The following is a 26,403-nucleotide window of genomic DNA, read 5'->3' as shown; positions in this document are numbered from 1 at the left end:
GTCCACAATTGTCGATGGGACGTGTGCATGCAAGCACACGCAAGCCATCCTGTGGGACATTCTCTTCAGCCGAAAATCTTAGAGGCGACCCAGAAAGCTGCAGGAAGAGCAATGACACATCCGGCAGCAGTTAAACCTACTTTAAGTAGGTTTAGACCCCACGAACCAGGCGATTCTCTTTCTGTTGTCTCTTGTTCATGTACCGCTGGGCGCTGAAGATTTTCCACAGTTTGTCTGAGTTCTGCCATCTCTTGCCTCAATTGTGCGTTTCCTTGCATGAGTTGTGCGTTTGCTTGACTGAGTTGTGCGTTTTCTTGACTGAGTCGTGCGTTTTCTTGACTGAGTCGTGCGTTTGCTTGACTCAGTTGTGCGTTTTCTTGACTCAGTTGTGTGTTTTCTCCATTGAGACGCCTGTTTTCTCGAGTGATTGTTCTGATATGTTGACTGAATTCTATGAACGTTTCACTGAGTTGTATGTGTTCTTCCCAGAGTTCCTCTATCGTACGCTGCAGTGGGTCTAACTGATCACCGTTTCCCTGTGACATTTCTTTAGAGGTTTAAAGCTCAAAAGTGTCAAAAAAGTTAAATCTCTGAATGATTTAAATGCAAAGGTCAGCTTTGTCTAAGGTCAGCTTTGTCTAAAACAACTGGCTCTTTCTGATGTAAACTGTTAACGACCTCCTCTATTTATAGACTTGGTGGGTGTGCAGAGAACGTGATGTCCCTGTGACATCACAATGCTCCTTTGATGTTCTCAAAGGATCATTGTTATGTCACCGTGACGTCACAATGATCGTTCGAGAAGATCAAAGGAGCGCTGTGGATCATTCTGCGCATGCTCAGATCATAAAGGTGCTTTTAGCAACAGCTGGTGGTGATTCATGTTATCAACCCTTAAACTCGTGAATTGGCTCTCTAGCTTTTCGATTGCTACTGTTGTCTATCACATATGTATTATTTGGAACCCAGCTTACCTGTAAAAACAGACACACAGCAGGTAACAGGAACTGCTCGGTGCGCCAGCTCGGCACCACTAGGCTGTGTCCCAATTCAGGGTCTGCACCAATGAATGTATAAAACATTGAGATTTTAACCAAATGTTTAAAATGTATAAAACCAGAGGACAGCATTATATTTCTGATATTAACAGTAACTCTGGGCATGTGTAGAGTGTGCAGATGATCTCATCGCTGTCTAAAAATGGATAAAAAAAACCATAAGGAGGGCTGAATCCTTCAATAACACAGACTATTAGAGTGTGTAGCATCGCTAACTAGCTAGCAACAAGCCTCCAACACAGCGCGCATGCTAGCGGCTAATCTAGCAAACGAATTAACAACAGAGCGATTTTAGAACTATAAGACGATAAGCTGTGTGTCTTTTCTTATAACAGTGACATGGTTGTATTTTTACCTTAATTAAACGAGTCGTCAGTCGCGGGAAACCAGCAAAAAACTCGAGCCACAGGTGCTACGTAAAAAGTGTAGGGGGCGTGTTTGCGGTCACGTCCAGCGGGTGTGTGGGCGGGAGTGTTACACAGTCGCTCCACCTCAAGTCACTACTGCGCAGACTCTGGCTCCAAATGTTGGAACGACGATTACAAGATGCTTAAAAGCAGCTCAAAAGAGAACGGACTGCATAGAGACCGATTTCGTTCAGAGGCGAAGCGGCGGTACTTGCAGAAAATAGCCTGCATTGGAAATGTGGACCCGTATGAAATACGGCCGTGGAGTAAAAACCCTGAAGACCAACCGCTATTGACGTAGCCTGACATATTCTCGTACCTTATCTGTGGAGTCAGCGCGTACAAGTCGTCATTCAAACAAAGGTAAGTCAGCTCGAGTACTGCGAGTGAAATGCGTTTGATTTCCATCCGAACATTCACATTAGTGCAGCATAAATTCATTCATGAGGGGAAATTACAGTGAGAACATGTGGAGGCTGTTAGAGGGATAACATAGTGAGTTCAGTGCATTGATGAGACACTGTCCTGAAGGATTTAGTTACTCTTTATGGTTAAAGAAATTGCAATGATTTATTAATGTTTATTATAAATAATTCTAATTATACATCTTGCGTCAATATTTGTATCTTGAGTCACTAAAAATACATTTTATTTTAGTTTTATACATTGATTAATGACCTGCAGAATCTCCTTATCATATTAAGTGACTCATAATTGTCACTTTATGCTTTCTCCATCTCTACAGTGATGGCATCCTTGCATTACATACTTTAGGTTCATTTTCTGCAGGCAGGTTTCTGACAGAGAACAGGCAGGTTTACACTATAACCTGCAGCGATGGACACATAAAGAAATGAAAAATGACATGTATGTGCTAACTTTCTAAACACTTTGTTACATTTATGATAAAGTAGATTAAACACATCTGTGTCGGCCTTGGCTCATAGTTCTTGTCTTTAAATGAACTTTGTCTGTGTGTGTTTCAGGTCCTGCACTCTCAAAGACTGAATGAACCAGCATTGCAGCCATGGGTCACTGTGAGCATCACAGGGAAGGTTGAAGCCGCCCGCTGCACCTGCATGGCCGGAGTCGCAGAGACCTGGACCCACGTCACTGCTCTTCTGTTTAAAGTAGAAGCAACAGTGTTGATCCGTGGCACAAGGACTGTTACAGATGAACCTCCATACTGGGTTTTGCTGGGTAATGTGACCAAGATACAGCCAGAGGTTGGCCATAAGATAGACTTCTCCTCTTCAGCTGCCCAAAAAAGGCTCTTGATCAAAACATTCACAGACCATCTGTAGTGACAGGTAAAAGGAGCCGTCCTCAAAAAAGAAAAACCCCACCTGCTACTGTGGAGGAGTCGTCACTGCTATAATGCCATCATGTTTTATCTAGGGGTCTAGATTTATGCCTGTAGTGCACTGCCGTGTAAATAATTTGCATTTACTGAATATGTACTGACTGAGTCCCGCTGTTCAAAAGTTGAATAAAGAAACAAAGTAATTTTTGCCTCTTTTTTTAAAATTAAAACCACTTCATAGAACATCACATCAGTTACAATGATGATGTCATTTATAGTTTACAAATGACAAAATGTTTACACAAAATCATGACAGTGTTTACATGATATCACCCACTACTAACATTACTTTATTTACTGTGTCTTTTGAAAAAATACAGCTATTTATACAGCAAAAGACTAAAGAATATTTAACAGGAGCAGGTTTCATTTTCCCTGGTTTTATTATCACACTGTTCACCAAACGCAGCAAACCTTCACCATCTTATCCAGAAGGGTCACCTCTTCACCCTCACATGGAAGAAGTAATCTGATTGGCATGGTGGTATGTTTGAAGCAGGTCCCTCGTGTAGCGCTGGAACTCAGTCACGATGTTTCATCCATTTCATGGGCTGGTTTGCTGCAATAATGCCAAATAATTAGCAATGACGTCACAATGACCGTTCATTGATCTGAGCATGCTCAGAATGATCCACAGCGCTCCTTTGATCCTTTGATCTTCTCGAACGATCATTGTGACGTCACGGTGACATCACAATGATCCTTTGAGAAGATCAAAGGATCATCGTGATGTCACAGGGACATCACATTCTCTGCCACACCCACCAAGTCTATAAATAGAGGAGGTCGTTTAACAGTTTACATCAGAAAGAGCCAGTTGTTTTAGACAAAGCTGACCTTAGACAAAGCTGACCTTTGCATTTAAATCATTCAGAGATTTAACTTTTTTGAGCTTTAAACCTCCAAAGAAATGTCACAGGGAACGTCGAATAATCCATCTGGAAGCAGAGATCAGTCAGACTTGCTGCAGTATACGGCAGTTGAAGCTCTATGTAGCATTAAGAGACAAATCACAGACGTCATTGAAGGTAACGCAGAACTCGGGCAACAGAACAGACAACTCAGGGAACAGAACGAAGAACTCAGGCAACAGAACAGACAACTCAGACAAGCGAACACACAACGCAGAAGAGAAGACAGAGCTGTCACAGAATTGAATCAAGAATTTACACAATGCAGGCAAGAGAGCGCAGGACTCTGGCAAGTAAACACACAATACCGGCAAGTAAACACACAACTCTGGCAAGATAATATAAAACTCAGTGAAGAACACACAAAACTCTGGCAAGAAAACACACAACTCCGGCAAGAAGACACAAAACTCAAGCAAAGAAACGCACGACTCAGTCAAGAGAATGCAGAACTCAGAAAAGCTGTGGAAAATCTTCAGCGCCAAGCGGTACATGTACAACAGACAACAGAAAGAGAACCTCGTAGACCTGAGGAGGCTGACAACCTTTTTTCAACATACCTTGTTTCGTGGTATGTAGGCATTGCAGGATTGGCCGTTGTTCTTTCTGCAGCTGCTTTCTGGGTCGCCTCTAAGATTTTCGGCTGAAGCGAATGTCCCGCTCTGTGGGGTCATGATTATTGTCATGAACCCACAGAGCGGGGATGGCTTGCGTGTGCTTGCATGCACACGTCCCATCGACAATTGTGGATTGTGGTCCACAATTGATGGTCTTAATGTCTTCCTTGATTTTGTCCATCCACCGTTTTTTCGGTCTGCCTCGAGGCCGGCGCCGTCTGGGTCGATCCTTAATAGTCGTTTTTGCTGAGTTCTCATCGCTTCGAATCACGTGTCCATACCACCTCAGGCGGGATTCGAGCATCTTTTAAACTCGAGCCACAGTCCACCGACCTGTGCTCTCCTTTATGTTTGATTTTATTTTGCCCCTCACCTCCCAACCAGTCATGGCAGAAGACCGCCCCTCCCTGAGCCTGGTTCTGCCAGAGGTTTCTTCCTGTTAAAAGGGAGTTTTTCCTCTCCACCGTTGCCAGAGTGCTTGCTCATAGGGGATCATTTGATTGTTGGGTTGAATTTTTGGATTTCATTTCATTGGCTTGAACTGAAAAACCTAAAAATTCAGCTGAGGGGTTCACATAGTGGAGAGCACTACATTTGTTAACTGCACTTTGTTTATTTGTGGATTTTGTAGTTCTTCCTACTACAAAAACTACAAATGAAAACAAGGCAGTTAGCAGCAAATGAAAATAAATAAAACACATTAAAAAAATCTGCTACTGCTCTGTGTGTTTACTTTAGTGAACAATTCAGGTGAGGGGTTCACATAGTGGAGAGCACTACATTTGTTATATATATTGTGTGTGTATATATATATATATATATAACAACTAAAATACAATATATTGTATTTTAGATTAGAATTGAGATGGATATATATCTGGTCAAAGAATATAACTAAATTTATATTTAACTTACAATAAATCACTAGTTGTTCAGTCCTAGCTGTCGTTATCAGTTACTGCCAGTTATTCCTCTGCTGCCCATGGTTTACAGTCCACATAAACAGGACTGAATCATCAGCAGAAGAAACAGAAAACAGGTCTCTTGCCACTGTTTGCTACTTTTGTAATTGCTGATAGGAATTTGTGACAGGTCGGAGGCACGACACGACCACGACTCAGCATTCTGTGGCATTTCCCTTTTATTCTCGTTAGCTGTACACACACTGATGGCTCAGCTTTCCAGCCAAACACATACCAACAACAAACACACAACAGGCCCTAGTTCATTTAAATGAGAGTACGTTTTGCTCTAATGAGTTTGCATTCAGTGTTTAAAATTCAAACTGTTAACATAAAATGTTATTGTTAATAAATTGTTATTGTTTACCTTTTTGTCTTGTATTGTTGATGTGTATGAAGTATATGTATATCTGTATGTTGCCCTGTCTTAGTTTGTCTTGTCCCGTGTTCCCACTCGTGGCCCGCACCTTGTCGTGGTGAGTGGGCTTTCAACTAAGATGGGCTGTCCTTCTGTTGTCATATGTTGAAAAGAAAGCAAAATGCTACTTTTTACTACTCGGATCAAATGTATTCATGTTTAAATACTGTGGGTAATGTAATCTAAAGAAGTAGTCAGGGTGTGGTCCTTCTCAAATTTCCTTCATCCGAGTTTTTGTGCTCGTCTGTCTGCCTCTGTTCTAGGTTCACAGGACATGCAGATGAGATGCTTCTCTTGGGTTTCATATATAAGCAACACACGTCCTGGTTTATGTCACAGTCTTTGGTAAGTTTTACAGTCCAAATTTATTGACTGGTGTTAAGGTTCAAATATTAAGGAGGGATATAGGAGGAAATCCAAATAACAACACTGGTCCGGCCGGAGTAGTCAAAACGATGATTTTAATGAACACGCGCAGCGTGGGGAGATGTACACCGCATAACATCAGCTGTAGATCTCCGCCCAAAAAACTACACAGGAAAGGTTTTATGGCATCAGGGCATGTTTACTGACGCCCCCTCATGCCTCAAGCAGATACAATACATGCATACGTCAAATCAAAACCACAATGACTTTTAACACAGTTTGAAAGAACATGGTCTCCGTCTCCACGGCAGGTGCATCCTGTCGCTGCCCGACGCCCGTTTATCGTCTTGGAACATCAGCAGCGGTTCTGCAACAAACTGTTCTTTTGCAAACTCAATTTCGCAGCGACAGGCATAACATGATTAAACTTTTACCTACAAATGAGTCTATCTACTTATGTGTGTCAACCTGACATGCACTCAGTTTCACCTCTCCCCTCACCAGCTAAACCTTGTAACCTTTTCCCCAGACAGAAGGCCAGCACAACTGAAACTATATGTGTAATATATTGAATAAATGTTTTAATCAAATGATACTACTTAAAACTTAATAAAAGAATATAAAAGATAATAATGAATAACCTGGTTATTCAAGTAGCATCATCCAACACCACTCCTCAAAATAGCAACCAAAATGCACACTTTACAGAGGAAACAAAGACACTTTAGAAGTATACTTCCTGACTTATTCTCAGTCAACTGTTACCAAGCAAACTCAAACACAGCAGGTTGCTGAATACACTCAGGTCTCTGCTCAGCTACTATTCTTGCTGTAAGACTAACCTTCTAAGCTCCACGTCACTCACACTCTGCATATAAACATTCAAGATTATAAAAAGCATTTAAGATTATAGATCCAACTCAACAGTTTAAAGTGGTTATCACTGCTCCTGTACTAAAGGCTAATTAATTGGGTGCCAATATGTTTAAACCTCTGAATGCACTATCAATACTTGTAGATTATGTTATTAATGCCATGGTAATATGAACAATAGCAGTAAAATAATTTCTCTGAGATCAGTGTCACTGAGCTCGAGCGCTGCTCCACCAGCTACAGGTTTAATATCAGATCAACAACAGTAGAAAAACAGAGACAGAGACTACCAGACAAAAAGAAGAATAGGAAATCCAACATCATCCAACAGGCTCTTTAAAATAGTTCCTCTGTACAGTATTTACACACACACACTGAGGAGGAGGAGCCTGTCACTCAGTCAGTACAATGAAGCAGTCTGAATACTGCCCTCTGATTGGCTGGCACTCCTTCATCCAGTGTTCTCTTTATTTCAGGTGAAGCTGAGACGCATCCAGGTAACGGTGTGATGTCATCCGGAGCTGAGCCCGTCCTTCCGAAAGAGGTCAGAGGTCACCTAGTCGTCCCTGCAGGTACGTCACTGTGAGCTCTGCCCACTTGCATCCCAGCAGCACCTGTTGGCCAACGGGACCGCCCAGAACCAGCAAAACCCAACGGGACCAGGATCCGGTCCAGCGAGGGTCGGAGCAGTTGGCTGGACGTCCAGGCAGAGATATCAAACATACACAGAACACCACTGAACTGATGTCACGGAAACAGAAACGCTTCTTCACGTGATCCAGTCACATGACTTGGAGAGGCGTAGAGGCTGGCCAATCAGGTGTACCTGTGGAAAGTGAGAGGAGATCACGGGTCAGAAGATTTTACCAGGGAATGGCTTGAAATTAAAACAAAGAAGAAGAAGGAGGTGATGATGATGATGAGGAGGCTGATCTCCTGTTCAGTAACACTCTGTTTCTTTACACTGAGATTCACTGCTCTGACCAGTAGGTGGAGCTGCTGCACTGAGACACCTGAAGCAGGGCAGGTGAATTTCAGTACAGGTGGAGAGGAGCGGCACAGAAGTCCAAGCATGTTCATGGATGTGATGAGCACCTGCGCATTACTCACATAACTGCTTTTTATTAATCGTGAGCTTTTGGTGCGTTAAAAAAAAAGGAGGAATTTGTGAAATTCATTGTTATTTGATTAATTACTAAAGAGACTTATATTGTTAATTTGGGGTGGCTGTAGCTCAGGAAGTGCAGCGGGTCATCTTCTGACTGGAAGGTTGGTGGTTTGATCCTGGCTCCCCCCAGTCTGCGTGCCAAATATATTTAAAAAAATAAATCAGCATTTCAAATAGATGGCATGTCCATCATGTCATTAACTGCCACTGAGGTCTCAATCTGAAGACGGCTCCTAAAAATCACAAACAGAGGAGAGAATAATTCAAATCAGTTTGTTAAGAAGTTTATGCCTCAAACCATAAGTCCTTAGTTTCTCTGATTTCCTGTTAATTATATGACATTCAGCACATTTTGTTACACAATTCTAGTAAGCTGATAATTGGCAAGGAGGAATTAGTGTGTCTGTGAAGTTTCTCAGTCCACCAGGTCATCGTAGTCTAAGGAGCTTGGAAAGAAAAGCATCTGGACTTCTTTAAGTGTCTTGAAGACGTTTCACGTCTCGTCCGAGAAGCTTCTTCAGTTCTAAGATCAAATGGTGGAGAGTCCCAGACTTATAAGCCATGTGGGAGAGGTGAAACATCTTCAAGAAACTTAAAGAAGTCCAGAGGCTTAGATTAATTAGTATGGTACTGACAAAATTTGATCAGCCCTGCACAAAACAAGACTTAACTTGTCCTTTATCTTAAAACGCTTTATATTTAGTTAAATCTAACATTAAAAAGTAACCAGTATTGGGCCAAACCTTGACCCTGCCCTCTGTTGGGATTCAGAGATTCTTTTATTGCTACCATATAATCTGCCTTATGAAGAATGTATTAATAACATGTTTCACAGTATCATTTATCAGTAATATTTCCTACAGGGTTTATATTGCATTGAATATGTCTGTCATCACATTGACCTTTCTATTTTTACAGGTTGAGTTCATTCTATACACAATGCATAAATGTGCTTGGTTAGAGTTGATGTTCCATTCTAGAAGGTTTTAAGCTTCACTGGTGAGAGTGTCCAGATGATACATGCTGAGGGGAGATGAGAACATAGCAGGTTAATTGCATGCATGCTTACAATACACATATTAATCTAGTAGCAGGTCTGAGCGAAGGCCTAAGCGTCTTCTGCTTCAGTTTGAGACTGGCTGCAAAGTACTCTACTTAGTAATTAATGACGAGGGTCCATTATTAGATCTCAGAGATGCTAAGACCTGAAGTTATTACCTTAAAAGGCAAGTAATGTAGAAAGGAGAAGTTATATGTCGGTGTAAGGTTATATGTACGTGATGTACCCTTGTCTGCACGAATTGAACTTTTGCCCGTCTGTCACCATGTATTTTTGAACTGTATTGACGTAGGTGATATTTTGTCCTATAAAACCAGAACCCAATGTATTCTTGTCAGAGCAAAACAATCCGTATGCTGACGGTTGGTGGTTCTCCTGTGTTAATAAAACTCATCGTTTGATTGCACTTTTCCGGAGCCTCCGTCGTTTGTTGTCTGGTCTAAAGTTGATCGATCTCGCAACACCTCCTATATCCCTCCTTAATATTTGAACCTTAACACCAGTCAATAAATTTGGACTGTAAAACTTACCAAAGACTGTGACATAAACCAGGACGTGTGTTGCTTATATATGAAACCCAAGAGAAGCATCTCATCTGCATGTCCTGTGAACCTAGAACAGAGGCAGACAGACGAGCACAAAAACTCGGATGAAGGAAATTTGAGAAGGACCACACCCTGACTACTTCTTTAGATTACATTACCCACAGTATTTAAACATGAATACATTTGATCCGAGTAGTAAAAAGTAGCATTTTGCTTTCTTTTCAACATATGACAACAGAAGGACAGCCCATCTTAGTTGAAAGCCCACTCACCACGACAAGGTGCGGGCCACGAGTGGGAACACGGGACAAGACAAACTAAGACAGGGCAACATACAGATATACATATACTTCATACACATCAACAATACAAGACAAAAAGGTAAACAATAACAATTTATTAACAATAACATTTTATGTTAACAGTTTGAATTTTAAACACTGAATGCAAACTCATTAGAGCAAAACGTACTCTCATTTAAATGAACTAGGGCCTGTTGTGTGTTTGTTGTTGGTATGTGTTTGGCTGGAAAGCTGAGCCATCAGTGTGTGTACAGCTAACGAGAATAAAAGGGAAATGCCACAGAATGCTGAGTCGTGGTCGTGTCGTGCCTCCGACCTGTCACAAATTCCTATCAGCAATTACAAAAGTAGCAAACAGTGGCAAGAGACCTGTTTTCTGTTTCTTCTGCTGATGATTCAGTCCTGTTTATGTGGACTGTAAACCATGGGCAGCAGAGGAATAACTGGCAGTAACTGATAACGACAGCTAGGACTGAACAACTAGTGATTTATTGTAAGTTAAATATAAATTTAGTTATATTCTTTGACCAGATATATATCCATCTCAATTCTAATCTAAAATACAATATATTGTATTTTAGTTGTTATATATATATATATACACACACAATATATATAACAAATGTAGTGCTCTCCACTATGTGAACCCCTCACCTGAATTGTTCACTAAAGTAAACACACAGAGCAGTAGCAGATTTTTTTAATGTGTTTTATTTATTTTCATTTGCTGCTAACTGCCTTGTTTTCATTTGTAGTTTTTGTAGTAGGAAGAACTACAAAATCCACAAATAAACAAAGTGCAGTTAACAAATGTAGTGCTCTCCACTATGTGAACCCCTCAGCTGAATTTTTAGGTTTTTCAGTTCAAGCCAATGAAATGAAATCCAAAAATTCAACCCAACAATCAAATGATCCCCTATGAGCAAGCACTCTGGCAACGGTGGAGAGGAAAAACTCCCTTTTAACAGGAAGAAACCTCTGGCAGAACCAGGCTCAGGGAGGGGCGGTCTTCTGCCATGACTGGTTGGGAGGTGAGGGGCAAAATAAAATCAAACATAAAGGAGAGCACAGGTCGGTGGACTGTGGCTCGAGTTTAAAAGATGCTCGAATCCCGCCTGAGGTGGTATGGACACGTGATTCGAAGCGATGAGAACTCAGCAAAAACGACTATTAAGGATCGACCCAGACGGCGCCGGCCTCGAGGCAGACCGAAAAAACGGTGGATGGACAAAATCAAGGAAGACATTAAGACCATCAACGCGTCACCTGAGGACGCCTTGGACAGAACCAAACGGAGAAACCTTTGCTGAGGAGCGGACCCTGCACCAGCGGGAACAACGCCAGGATGAAGGTGGACTGTGGCTGGAAAACATCATTACTGTTTTTAAAGGGTAACTGGTCCACAATTGTCGATGGGACGTGTGCATGCAAGCACACGCAAGCCATCCCCGCTCTGTGGGGTCATGACAATAATCATGACCCCACAGAGCGGGACATTCGCTTCAGCCGAAAAACCTAGAGGCGACCCAGATAGCAGCTGCAGAAAGAACAATGAACCATCCGACATTTGTGAGTTCTTCGTTCCTTTCCCTGAGTTGTCTGATCTCTTCACAGAGTCGTCTTCTCTCTTGCCTCAGTTCTTCGTTCTGTTGCCTGAGGCGTGTGATCACTTGCCCAAGTTCCATGTATTCTCGAGTGACTTGTGCGTTGTCTCTATTGAGTTGAATGATCTCTTGCCTGTGATGTCTGTTTTCTTCCGTGAGGCGTGTGATCACTTGCCCAAGTTCTATGTTTTCTCGAGTGACTTGTGCGCTTTCTTGATTGATTTGAATGATCTCTTGGCTGTGATGTCTGTTTTCTTCCGTGAGGCGTGTGATCACTTGCCCAAGTTCTATGTTTTCTCGAGTGACTTGTGCGTTGTCTCTATTGAGTTGAATGATCTCTTGGCTGTGATGTCTGTTTTCTTCCGTGAGGCGTGTGATCACTTGCCCAAGTTCTATGTTTTCTCGATTGACTTGTGCGCTTTCTTGATTGATTTGAATGATCTCTTGCCTGTGATGTCTGTTTTCTTCCGTGAGGCGTGTGTTTAATGCAGCGATGTCTAAGTTTTGACTAACAACAATTTGTAGAATTTCAACTGCCGTACGCTGCACTGGGTCTGACTGATCTCTGCTTCCAGATGGATTATTCGACGTTCCCTGTGACATTTCTTTGGAGGTTTAAAGCTCAAAAAAGTTAAATCTCTGAATGATTTAAATGCAAAGGTCAGCTTTGTCTAAGGTCAGCTTTGTCTAAAACAACTGGCTCTTTCTGATGTAAACTGTTAACGACCTCCTCTATTTATAGACTTGGTGGGTGTGGCAGAGAATGTGATGTCCCTGTGACATCACGATGATCCTTTGATCTTCTCAAAGGATCATTGTGATGTCACCGTGACGTCACAATGATCGTTCGAGAAGATCAAAGGATCAAAGGAGCGCTGTGGATCATTCTGAGCATGCTCAGATCAATGAACGGTCATTGTGACGTCATTGTGACATCACGGCGACATCACATTCTCTGCTACACTCACTAAGTCCTTAAATAGAGGAGGTCCTTTAACAGTTTAGACAAAGCTGACCTTTGCATTTAAATCATTCAGAGATTTAACTTTTTTGACACTTTTGAGCTTTAAACCTTTAAAGAAATGTCACAGGGAAACGGTGATCAGTCAGATCGACTGCAGCGTACGACAGAGGAACTCAGGGAAGAACACATACAACTCAGTGAAACGTGCATAGAATTCAGTCAATATATCGGACAAGTCAGTGGAGAAAACACACAACTCAGTGAAAACTACATACAACTCTATCAAGAAAACGCACAACTCGGGCAAGGAAACGCACAATTGAGGCAAGAGATGGCAGAACTCAGACAAACTGTGGAAAATCTTCAGCGCCCAGCGGTACATGAACAAGAGACAACAGAAAGAGAATCGCCTGGTTCGTGGGGTCTAAACCTACTTAAAGTAGGTTTAACTGCTGCCGGATGTGTCATTGCTCTTCCTGCAGCTTTCTGGGTCGCCTCTAAGATTTTCGGCTGAAGCGAATGTCCCGCTCTGTGGGGTCGTGATTATTGTCATCATGTACTCATATATGTAAGCATTGAGCCAAATGTAATAATTCTAACATATTAAACAAACAATATTTGTCTCTTATGTATAATACATCTGTAGATACACTGTCACAGATACTTGTCTTTGAGTGAAGATTTAAGGTGATAGGAAATATAAATAACTGCAACTTGAATCTCTGACCCAGAGTTCAAGCTCACTGCTGTAATATATATATATATATATCATAATAATCTGACAATACATATAATATTGGCCATATTATATTTACATTACCACAGTGAGATGACTTCAGTCTCATGAACAACATCAGCTAATTGTTATTTACTAGCTAATCTTAAATGACTGTTCAGCACAGAAATGAAGCCCAACAATCATGTTTACAGTCCTTTGGTCTCAGATGAACAAAATATGTTCTCCTTCATTTCTGTCACACAAAGCTGTATGACACGTTTCTCGCGGTTAGTATCATGGTTGCTAGGCAACCTGAACAGCGCGACGAAGGCTAGACCGTCCCATTTCACAAGCCTCTCACTTCCGCACTTCTCGTACTTATAGTACGCGCCGTACGTAGTACGCGTGCGGTCGCTGGATTGGGACACAGCCTGGGCCTGCCAGAGTCAGAAATGAGGATAAAACAGGAAGTTTGACAGCAGTGAGTTCCTGCAGCGACCTCTCGTTTCTCTCCTCAGTGCTGCATGTTCGTGAACGTGAGCCCGGACGCGAAGGAAACTCTGCTGCAGTTCGGCTCCACCATACGGCAGGTGTCGCTCGGCAACGCGACGCAGAAAAACAACAGAAACGCCAAGTAGGACAGATGTTTCAGGCACGAGAAGTCCCTGGACTTTTTGAGGGGACAACAATAATAATAACAATGTGCAGTAAAACATACACTCATTCTTTTCATTTATTAGGTTCCTGTGTCGTGTTGTTTGTGTTGGCAGTGAGTTGGAGGGCGGGGTGGGGTGGGCTGCTTTTAACCAGGTAATAATAATAATAATAATAATAATAATAATGGATACTTTATTGATCCCCATGGGGAAATTACTTGTTTTTCTCTGCATTTGACCCATTCACTCAGTGAAGCAGTGGGCAGCCCACTAAGCAGGCGCCCGGGGAGCAGTGTGTAGGGACGGTACCTTGCTCAGGGGTACCTCAGGGTAGCCGTTAAGTGGATTCGAACCGCCGACCTTCCGATCATGGGGCGACCACTTTACCTACTGAGCTATCCCTGCCACTTTGTGCTACATTTGTGTATGAAAAGTGCTTTATAAATAAAGGTTGATTGATTGTGCGTAGTGCCGACGCGGGACAGTTTCCAATTGTGTAGTGCTGTTGTTCCTAGTGTGACTCTGCAATGACAATAAAGAGTCTCTCGTCTTCTCTTGACGATGAGCTGCTCGTCCACCACAGCACTGAATCCAGCTCAGTTACAAGTTACAAAAGAAAATCATTTTTACTCGAGTACTGAAATTCATACTCAAGAAAACGCATGTTTCAGCTTCATTGCACGAGGCAGAGCAATTACGTTTCAGCGGACATCATGGCGTCCGCGTGTCCTGCTGTGGAGAGGACTCTTCTTTTAAACCTTCTTATCTCTACTAAGTAGAGACGTACAGGAAATAGTTGAGAGGGAAAGGGCCGGACTCAAACCCGTGCGGCTGCGTTCCAGCCATGTGGGATGTGGTCACCATGAGCTGAGCTCAGCCGACGTCAGAGACGACTTTGAGTCAAACGTATGACACGTGTCCGTCTGTGGTCCTAGCTGCTGCCTCCTCGCTCCTTCAGCAGCTGCTTGAGGACTCTCAGGTTAGAGATGTCCTCCGCGATGACCGGGATCTCCTCGCCGCGATGCTCCTCGCCACCGTCGCCTTCCTCGCTGTCAGAGAGCGTGCACAGGAGAGCGTCGTTCTCGTACGTGGGGAAGTAATACCTGCGGAGCGAGACGAAGTTTAGTGCTCAGGCTCAAATTAGTCCCAACTTAAAAAAGGACGCCATTTTCATCAGCTGATAAAAATACTCCAAATGAAGTGTAAACATCTGTGGCGTTGACCACGTTCATCAGCAGCTGGACGCCAGCTTTAAAGCCCGCGCTCTCATTGGTCAATTCTGCAGGCGCTTCGTTAAACCTACTGCGGCTGGTCCCAGGCGGACATCTCTGGCAGTTTCATCACGTGACCTTCAGCCGCGATGTGACGCAGGGCGTCCGCCCGGCAGTCGAACATCCGCGTGCAGCCGTAGCAGCGGCTCTGATGGATCTGCCGCCGGATGAAGTTCACCAGTTTGACCTGCTGGTAGAACTTGAGGTCTGAGGGAGGACAGAACATTAGAAACACTCAGAAGGAAGAAATAGAAGGAAACTGCGCTCGAATGACCACGGAGATTTCACTCACCGAGCTCGGTCTTAAGGAGGTCGAAGCCGTGAGCCTCCTGCAAAACAATCACGAAACAGAAAGACGTCAGGGTGACGCAACGCCGCGACGCTGGTTACAGACTTCATAAATAACAAAACCAGAAAGCAGAGAGAAACTTTTCTGCCTCTCAGGTAAACTCGTCACTCGTGAGCAGAAACTTAGAGTCACGTTTGGGAAACTGGTTCTAACTTTAAACCATCAGAACGTTTAATCAACGACAAAATCTGACTGCAGTCGACGTCCAATCCTAGATTTGATTTATTGTTCACGAGTGTTAAGTCTAATTGTTGAATGTTGTCATTGTGTTTCTTAAATTTGTACGGTCTGAGTTCAACCTATAGGATCAAGACGTTCCTTTGTCTCTGACCTCTCCAGCCACTCTGTGCTGGGGGAGCTTTTATTGCAGATGCATCCTGACAGATCTGTTTCTTCTGTTGTAAGCTTCCTGCTTTTATGATCCTTTTGGTCAGCAGGAGGTCTCACACACACACACACACTTGTTAAAGTTTTGACAATCATGTATTTATTTGGAACCTTTTCAAAATAAAAGGCTCTTCAGCTTCGGTCCATCTGTGTGTGAGGGCACTTTTTGAGTAAAATCCATGTTTTGTGCTTACGATGGATTCATGCGTTTGCAGAGACCTCAGGAAGCAGATCGTTTCCTGTTAGTGTGCACTGTCTCCGTTCTCCCAGAATGCTTTGCAGAATCGTTTCAGGGATGAAAAGCAGAAAACGATATTTTCCTTCTCTGAAACTTCTACGTTCCCGTACCTTCATATGCGCGTAGATCTGCTCCAACGTCTCCGATTGGTGATCACAGAACAGACACACTGCAGAGACCGGATGAGCCTGCCAGTCCGACCAATCACTGCGGACGATACGGAGATGAAACGAGCTGAAGACTGAAAGCATTCACACAGGATCAGAGGAGGAGTAGGAAGTGGACTTGATTTAAACTTTTGTATCCAGGCTGACGCAATAAATGAGAATATTCTCAGGAGGGACAACCCAAGGTTCAGTATCTGGGATCGAGCCGGGGATCAAACCTCCAACCTTTCGCTGCACCTCCTGATCCACAGCTACCCCGAGCTCACAGCACCTGGTTCAGCACCTGGTTAGCGCTGGAGATCAAGCGTGCTCAGACTGGTGATGTCGTGTTGGTTTAAAATAAACGTTACACCCAGTAACTGCACCATCTGGTGGTAAAAAACTGGTATTACATGCAAGTGCAGCCCGGCCCGGTTTTTGCCTTTAACACGACACAGAGCAGTGTGTATGACATGCATCAGGACACTTTAGTTAATGCCGTCCTCACAGAGCTACATGAGGATACTTACTCATCCTCATCATCCGCCAGCTCACGGTCATCTTCGCTTTGCAGCTCCTCCCACGTTTTTCCCAGTTCCTGACAGGACAGGAGGGACGCTTTAAAATCGGAACAATACATTCAGGTCGTGCGTTTGCTTCTACAGAACTGCTTCGTTTATCCTGACGTGGAAGCGTGTGGCGAGTGTGTCGCTGGGCTTTACCAGGTAGTTGATGACGTAGAAGCGGTCGTACTCGTGGTTTTTGGCGCTGATGCGGCGGTGAGCTTTTTTCCTTCAGCGTGGTTTTATCTCGAAACGTTTTCTCGCAGTACAGACACTGCAGACTGAAGCGAGGGGAGCAAAATGAAAAGGCGCGCGAAACAAAACTTAACGCTGTGAATAAAAAGCAAACCTGTCCAGTTTGTCCTGCAGCGTGTCGAGGAACTCGCTGCAGTAGACGATGTTGTCCGGCAGTCCGATGCTGAAGGAATGCTCTCTGGCCATGTGGTTCAGCAGAGACCACCTGGAAACAGCACGTGGAGCCATTTTTAATAAACAACAGAAAACATCAGCTGACATCATCACTGTTAGCACTGCGCTGCAGTCCTTTGGGCTTCGTCCAGAAGTTCCCATTTGGACAAGACTTCAAGATCCATGCAGCGTGCCCATAGTGGCAGACAGAGGGAAGCAGCCTCCCTCGCCATGGGCCGCTGCATGTCCAAATGTGAGGAGACCCGGAGCGGACGCGGGTTATGTCTCTCGGCGTCCTCCCACAAGGAGCTGGAGGTGGTGGCTGTGCAGAGGGAGGCCGAGCATCTGCGAACCAACACAGTGACTGAAAATGGATGGATGGAAGCTTAACTGGAGGTAAAGACACAGATCCACACAAGAACTGTGGTAAACACCAGTGAGAAGCCAGTCACACCTTCATGCCATTCATGAACCAGCACACACCTGCACAGGTCTGAGACCTGACCCTTAGCAGGAGAGGAAGAAGGATGAGGAGCTGCACTGGTCTCAGATCAGCTTCTTGGTTCAGGCTCAGACATGTCACTGAATGATGTTTATGGAATTATGCATCAAAGCAGCTTTTTGGGGGTTGGATCATAAGAGATGACTACAGGAAGCAAAGAAGCTTTTAGTCACATGATTTCAGGAAGCTCTACCTTCTGTCTGCTTTAATCTAACACACGTGAGGTTTCCAGGACTGATGGGAATCCTGCGGCGCTTTACCTGTTTCCCGTGAACTCTTCGCTGCAGAACATGCAGAGACGATGGAAGCTGCTGTCGTCTCGCTCCTTCGGCTGCTGCTCCAGGACCTCCTCCTGTGGGAGCACAGAAGAAGAGCTCAGAGGAATTCTTCAGAAAACTACCTCAGAGTGCTCAGATATTTAAAGTGCAGAGGTTACAACGACACAAAGCGTGTCAAATCATCACTCAAATCTGCAATTTTTCTGATTTTGCCTGATTTTCAGACTTTGCCTCAAAATAAAGTTTAAAAGAAACGAAACTTTCAGCAGCACAAGATTCACTCAGGATGCTCCGAGTCTCACGTCTCCTCACCAGTCGTTTCTGCTGCAGCTTCTCTCGGAGGACTCTGTCTTCTGGAAGGACGTCACACAGCAGGAAGTAGTCCTCCTGCTCCTCTGTCAGGTCAGCGAGGAAGAAGAGTTTTTAATGAGTCATTAATCAGAGCTGGAGGAAGTGTACGTGGTTCACTTTGAAAGGTCAGGTCCTCTGTGGGTTTGAGTGAACTCACCGACTGGGCCCGTGGAGTTGGTTTTGATGACGCTGCAGAAATCTGTGAGCGGCTGCTCGAGGAATCTGCCCTTCCAGTACAGCAAGTACCTGATGGAGGAAACTCCTCAGTAAAACCGACTCACAGCCAGGTTTACCGGCGCACAGAAACACTTCGTCACGGTTCATAAAGGCAGCACACTAACAGGCGTGGACATGCTGGACTTGTTGTATATATGTATACTTGTAAGGTAAGGGTTTCCCCCCATCACCCCAAATAATTACAGGAAGTCTTTGGTGAAATGATCGAGTTCCAAATGCTAAAAACATCCAAACGTGTTCCCGAGAGTTAAACGAGTGAGCCGGAGCATGTGTGGCTCGTACTTTGGGACGTCTGCCATGAGTTTGACGTCGGCGATGACAAGCTTGTGCTCCATCAGCAGGTGTCTGAGGAGGACGTCTTTCTGCGGCGGTGGGACGGACTCAGAGCAGAACAGGCAGACCAGCGGCTCGGAGCCGGGACATTGAACACCGGGAGGGCTGGAGGTGTCAGCCGGCTGCTCAGGGAAACACAGCGGCTCCAGAATGCTGTCCTTACCTGAGAAAGCAGAAGAGAGACTACACTTTATATACCCCACACACACTCTACTCCAGCTCCACTGGAACGGTTCGCAGCCGAGTGTGAAGCAGCGGGAATGAGGATCAGCACCTCCAAATCTGAGGCCATGGTTCTCAGACGGAAAAGGGTGGAGTGCCCACTCCGGGTCGGGGATGAGTTCCTGCCCCAAGTGGAGGAGTTCAAGTATCTCGGGGTCTTGTTCGCGAGTGATGGGAGAAGGGAGCCGGAGATCGACAGACGGATTGGGGCTGCAGCTGCAGTAATGCAGACTAGGGCTGCCACGATTAGTCGACTAGTCACGATTATGTCGACTATTAAAATCGTCGACGACTAATTTAATAGTCGACGCATCGTTTGAAGCTTTGTAAGATCACAAAGGACGCAGGAATGAGTAGTAGGATTTAAGAGTGTAATAACGGACTGAAACAGAAGATGGCAGCACTGCATGTACAAGGATGCCAGCTGCCGTTAAACCCCGAAGAAGAAGCTGTGTCCCAGAATTCATAGCGCAGCTGTCAACAATGGCGGCAGCTAGGTAGTTTTAACTTTACTCTTACGTTTAACATATTTTCAGGCGAGAATGTAGCTGTGTAAACCTCAAATATCTGCTCAGTTTATCAAGACACCACATATTTTCAAAAGCGCTCCGACGTTTTCGGAGACGTCTGTTACCCACTAGCTCGTTAGCTAGGCGGGGGCAAGGCTAACTAGAGCCGTGAGAACACCGGACTCCCGGCAAATCATTTTCAAACCCACCGCCGTCTTTCGCTACTCAGGTTAAACATGATATATAAGTCACTTAGATAACTTAACAATGTTATTGTTTGGCTTTCTTTAGTATTTTATTTGTTCCTGAGTAAATCGGTTTGGCTGAGATTAAAGTTATAGTTTTTTGCACAGCTAAAACTGTCAAGCAGACAGCTGATTATCAGAAGTGTGAGACTCTGGAGAATATACTCCGGTGTCCTGTTATATTTTAGAAAGCAAGGAGTTTATTAAACTTCACCGAAACAATCTGCAAATTTCATTAAAAATTAATAAACTATCATCTTGTCTTTATTTTTAGTTAGCACAAACACTTCAAGCTGTAAGCTAATGATAGTTATATAAGACCAGATGCTGCCGGTGCAATAAGCAGTACGCTGTACGTCCAATGGATGATGATCTGATTAGTCGACTAATCGCAAAAATAATCGATGACTAGTCGACTATCAAAATAATCGTTTGTGGCAGCCCTAATGCAGACGCTGCACCGGTCCGTCGTGGTGAAGAGGGAGCTGAGTGTAAAAGCGAAGCTCTCAGTTTACCGGTCGATCTACGGCCCTACCCTCACCTATGGCCACGAGCTGTGGGTAGTGACCGAAAGAACGAGATCGCAGATACAAGCGGCAGAAATGAGCTTCCTCCGAAGGGTGGCTGGCCTCTCCCTTAGAGATCGGGTGAGAAGTTCGGCCATCCGGGAGGGGCTCAGAGTAGAGCAGCTGCTGCTCCACATGGAAAGGAGCCAGCTGAGGTGGTTCGGGCATCTGACAAGGATGCCCCCTGGGCGCCTCCTGGGTGAGGTGTTCCGGGCATGTCCTACCGGGAGGAGGCCCCGGGGCAGACCCAGGACACGCTGGAAAGACTATATCTCTCGGCTGGCCTGGGAACGCCTTGGTGTTCCCCCGGATAAGCTGGAGGAGGTGGCTGGGGAGAGGGAGGTCTGGGCCTCTTTGCTTAGGCTGCTGCCCCCGCGACCCGGCCTCGGATAAAGCGGACGAAGATGGATGGATGGATGGATGGATGGACACTCTACTCCAGACCAGGTGAGTCAAAACCAAGCGGAAGCGAGAATGTACAGCCTGGCATGAAGAAGCATTTCCCTCTGATCTACAAAAATCTGTCTGTATACAATTATTTTCATCACCCGTGGGGACAAAACTATGATCTAAAAGTTAAAAAAAAATTAATGAATTAATTAAATAACTCATTAATCGAGCTCAGACTTTACACGCTGTTAAATCCTGAATAAACTTCGCAGCTGTCAGACTGAGGATACTGACTGAATATAGAGATTGCTGTATAATCAGAGTTAGCAGCCCAGCTATTTCCTAGCCTGCTAGCTTAGCCGGGCGGGTTCCCGCCTGCTTTTCTGATTTTTTTTAGCCTTTTTTCTGCTGATTGTGAATTCCCACAGACTCGGAGAGTCACCGACACCCAAAGCTTTGCACGCAGACCACCAGATATCAGCAATAAAGCCGCGGACACGTTTAAAAAGTCACACTTACCGTCTTTACTCGGCTCGCTGGCGGCCATGTCTGGTGTCACGTGGTGCAAATAACACAAATCGAACCAATCGGAGGCCGTAAAATGCCACCGAAGCGCCTTCGCGGACCCCTGGTAAAACGCGAATTAGAAAAGGTGCATTCAAGTGGTTAAAGGAAATATGAAAACTTACGTTTCGAAAGCTGAAGGTTAATTAATGTGAATGAAGTTGACTAACATGTAACATTGGACGTTGTTGCATATAGGTGCTGTGCTTTTTGGAAATCGAATTTCCCAGAGGAACCCACCCGAGGGATTAATAAAGTTCTATCTTATCTTATCTTATCTTATCTTATCTTATCTTATCTTATCTTATCTTATCTTATCTTATCTTATCTTTAGCAAAGAATATAAATCACATGAACACTCAGATCCTCCAGATATACCTGAGCGTGTTCTCTGAACATGAAAGTTTAGTGTTCATAAATCCCCATTTATTAACATTGCATTAGCATATGTTTCCTCTCCTCTATTACAAATTTTTAAATGAAACGTTATTTGTGAATGTGTACCATGTGTACAGGTGTAAGGTTCCTTAAAATAAAAGTCTGAAAATAACATTTGAGTTTCTGTACAGGGGGGGCACAAGAAGGCTGGATATGGTGCAAATTCTTAAATAAATGACCCAAGTTTTATACGTGAAGTCCGTTTTAAGGTGGAGTGGCTGCTGATGACACACAGCTCATCATCCAGCTTGGATTCGGGAATTCACTGGAAGCATGTTGTGGTCAAAGACCACTGGGGGGCACAAACAGCTCAGTGTTCATCCTGCAGTCTGACTCACTCTCAGGTTTGGTGCTGTTATTCTCAAAAAAACAAAAAAAACAAACTATAGATAAAAGCAATGACAGCAATACTGCATAAATTATAAACCTTTCTCCCTTTAAGCACAGAATGAAAATATGAAAACACACTGTCAGCTGTTTTTATTTTTAATATTGCAAATACATACATGATGTGATGTCATGCCATGGTGATAATCTCATATATGACATGTTATTATGACTCTGTAATCACCGAAAAGTGCTCAGAGTCAGTCTTTGTGACTGCAGTTTTTTAGTCCAGCATAAAAACCAAAGTATTTCACAAATACTTTGAACCAGTATATAAAAAAACATTTTGAGTTTTAAAAGTTCATGTTCACTGGCGCACACACTACCAGACACTCCTTCTCCATGCTTCATGGTGGGAACCATGCATGTAGAGACCATCGTTCACCTTTGTGGAACCAAAGATCTCAAATTTGGACTCATCACACCAAAGCACAGATGGTCTAATGTCCATTCCTTGTGTTTCTTGGCCCAAACTAATCTCTTCTGCTTGCTATTTGACCATAAAGGCCCGATTCACACAGTCTCCTCTGAACAGCTGATGTAGAGATGTGTCTGTTACTGGAGCTCTATGTGGCATTTATCTGGGCTCTGATCTGAGTAGCTGTTAACTTGTGATTTCTGAGGCTGGTGGATGAATGTATCCTCAGCAGTGTTGGGACTAACGCGTTATTAAGTAACGCGTTACAGTAACGTTATTATTGTGGTAACGAGCACGGTAACTAGTTATTATGCCAAAATCAGGAACGCGTTAGTCGTTACTGGGATTTAGATAGGGTCGTTACTCGTTACTTCGTGTGGTGGCTATCGCGGAGCTTCCACAGATTCAGTAACATTAGCAAGTGGTGGAGGCCAGCAGGTGGATGAAGGAAAAGGGGCGCAGAAGGAGCAGAGACCCGAGGCGGCCGCCGGTCCGAGTGTGAACTGAACTTCAGGTAAGAAGTTATGACCTGCAGTCTCTCTGGGTCAGATATGAACCAAGTTTAGGTGGAGTTTATTTTCGTTATTCTGACTTTTTCCGTACTGCGTGCTAGCTAGCATGACGGAGTTTCTATACAGCTGGGTGGTGCTATGATGTTACTGATGTTGAACTTTATTTTGTTCATAAGTTATTAGAGTTGCCAACCGTCCCGTCTGGTATTCGCGTTTCTTATTGAGCTGAAAAGGAACAGTTTGTCCCGTAATTCAGCTACAATGAAAAAGGCACAAAGCTGGAGTTATTCTGTCTTTACGCTGCACAGCTGCCTCTTCTTTCATTCTCCCCCCTCCCTCTCCCGTTTCTACTTCAATCATGAAACTGATCAATGATCAGCTGATCGGCTCTCTTGTTTGTTTATCGCCCACTTTGCGCCGAAAGAGGAAACCAGCGGATGTCGCGCTAAACAACAGCAGCACGTTTAAGCTTGATCAGCTGTTGTTAGAATTTATTTAACATTAATTTCTAGTATCAGCTGATGTTTGCTGGAGCCACAGCTGTAAAGCTGCTGGTCATGATATGGTTTGGTTATCTGGTGAGAGGGAAACATGAAGATGAAACCAGGAGATGTCCTTACTGAATCATCAGAGCTGTGATGGAGAAACAGGTTTACCTTTTAGGTGACATGAATGAGTTGAAGGGAAGTTATGAACTGTTTCTGAGAGACAAATAACACCAGGGTCCTTTTTTTAGGTAGCTGACAGCTGGTAACTGTGCAGGGGCGGGTCTAGCAAAGTGTTGCCAGGGGGCCAGGTAGGACATTAACAGGGAAAGGGGGGCACAAAGAAATACTTTTCTTTCTTATTCTCATTTTACTACATGCATTACTGACTATATTAATTTCTGTGTGGATAACACCGTACCTACCAGGACTGTACAGTGTTTCTCCAACAACAAACCTTGGATTACCCCAGAAATTAAAGCTGTCCTCAAGCAGAAGAGGAGGGCCTTCAAATCCAAAGACAAAGAGGAGTTGTAAAGGGTGCAGAGAGAGTTGAGGAGACTGATAAGGAATGGGAAGGATAGCTACAGGCAAAATATGGAGAACCAGCTTCAGCAAAACAACGTTGGTGAAGTCTGGAGAGGCCTCAGAACCATCTCAGGCCACAAACAGCAGAACTCTCTGCCTGGGAGGGACGTGAGGTGGGCAAATGAACTGAATCATTTCTTCAACAGATTTGACTCAGCCATGAGGCAGTCTCCAACATCGGCTGCAGACTCACCCACCCCCACTGCTGCTGTTCCACCTCAGACCCTTCACACCTCCTCTATTCACCCTGCTCACTCCTCCCCACCCCCAACAACAGCATCCAATACACACTCAACACAAGGCTCCAGCCTGTCTCTCTCAACCACCCAGGTTAGGAGGGAACTGAGGAGGATTAATGGCAAGAAGGCAGCGGGCCCAGATGGCATCAGCTCGAGGGTCGTCAGGTCCTGCGCGGACCAACTGTGTGGGGTGATGGAGCACCTCTTCAACCTGAGCCTGAGGTTGGGAAGAGTCCCACAGCTCTGGAAAACCTGTGTTGTACCAGTGCCAAAGACTTCACGCCCCAAGGACCTCAACAGCTACAGGCCGGTGGCTCTGACATCCCACCTGATGAAGACCCTGGAGCGGTTGGTCCTGGCTCAGCTTCGGCGCCTAACAAGCTCATCACTGGACCCACTTCAGTTTGCCTACCAGCCTGGCATTGGAGCGGATGATGCCGTCATTCACCTCCTACATCGTTCCCTCGCTCACCTGGAGACCGCTGGAAGCACTGTGAGAATCATGTTCTTTGATTTCTCCAGTGCCTTCAACACTATTCTTCCCTCGGTTCTGAAGGACAAGCTGGAGAACTCTGGAGTGGACCATCACCTCACTACCTGGATCCTGGACTACCTCACCGACCGACCACAGTATGTGAGGACTCAGGGCTGTGTGTCGGACAGGGTCGTCTGCAGTACGGGGGTCCACAGGGAACGGTTCTGGCTCCGTTCCTCTTCACCATCTACACTGCAGACTTCTCCCACAACTCCACCCAGTGCTTCCTGCAGAAGTTCTCTGATGACTCTGCAATAGTCGGCCTCATCACTGATGGGGACGACAAGGAGTACAGAGGACTGACCCAAGACTTTGTGGACTGGTGCCAGCTGAACTACCTCCAGATCAACGCCAGTAAACCCAAGGAGCTGGTGGTAGACTTCCGCAGGCACAAGCATTCTCCACTGCAACCACTGAACATCCAAGGTATGGACAAATTCAAATTCAAATTTTATTTGTTACGTACACAGTCATACACAGTACGATATGTAGTGAAATGCTTGGACAACTGCTCGTGACCTAAAGGAAACAAAAAAGGAAAAGGCTATGAATAAGATAGGAAATAAATATGAAAAATTAAAAAGGGTAAATTTTACTAGGAAGGAATAAAATATAAATTAAGGTTAAAAATGAAATAACTGTACAACACAAATTAGAATGAAGGGTAGATTTAACTGGGAAAGAATGAGATAAAATATATAAATTAAAGTTGAAAATAAAATAACTGTACAACAAAATACACAATATAGAACTATATAAGAATGTATAAAGAAATATAAATAAATATATCCACAATAACAGCAGCTGTACAAGTATTAACTGGAAATGAAGAATATAATGACCAGTGTTGTGCAATCCACATTTGTAAGTGTCTTGTGCAGTGCAAATATGCTTAAAGTGATTTAAGTGATGAAGTGAAAACAATGTCCAGAATGTCCAGTGTGTGTGTAAGAACCAGGACTCTGTATTCCTCGTCCACGCGTAAACGCAAAAAAGGAGTTTTAAAAAATCTCCGTTTTCGGTGATTCGAGACGCCGTTTACATGTGGACGAAACAGCTGCGTTTCCAAAAATCCCCGTGTAGGTGTGGACGCAGCGTAAAAGAGTTAGTAGTTTATTTCCTTACTACCTGTAATTTATTGCATATTACTTGTATTTGCTTAATTTTTTACTAAATGTTTGAGGTGTGAAATAAACCGCAATGGAGCAAAATATGGGCGTGTGTGGTTGGAGGATTTGTGCGCGCATGCG

General features: G+C 44.2%; 1 long non-coding RNA gene and 1 pseudogene across 1 annotated transcript; one reads left to right on the top strand and one right to left on the bottom strand.

The window, feature by feature from the left end:
• The first annotated feature begins 1,557 nt into the window (after positions 1 to 1,557).
• Positions 1,558 to 2,971, top strand: LOC145421599 (uncharacterized). Its single transcript, XR_013902977.1, has 2 exons — positions 1,558 to 1,828; positions 2,452 to 2,971. It is a non-coding gene; the product is annotated as an uncharacterized LOC145421599 (long non-coding RNA).
• An 11,199-nt stretch (positions 2,972 to 14,170) lies between these two features.
• On the bottom strand, positions 14,171 to 21,534 carry LOC145421596 (zinc finger protein 277-like; annotated as a pseudogene).
• Positions 21,535 to 26,403: the final 4,869 nt, after the last annotated feature.

Source organism: Astatotilapia calliptera, chromosome 17, assembly GCF_964374335.1.
Source record: "Astatotilapia calliptera chromosome 17, fAstCal68.1, whole genome shotgun sequence".
In the NCBI taxonomy this organism is placed as follows: domain Eukaryota; kingdom Metazoa; phylum Chordata; class Actinopteri; order Cichliformes; family Cichlidae; genus Astatotilapia; species Astatotilapia calliptera.
Note: the sequence above shows the minus strand (reverse complement) of the source record. Positions and strands in the feature narration are given on the sequence as shown.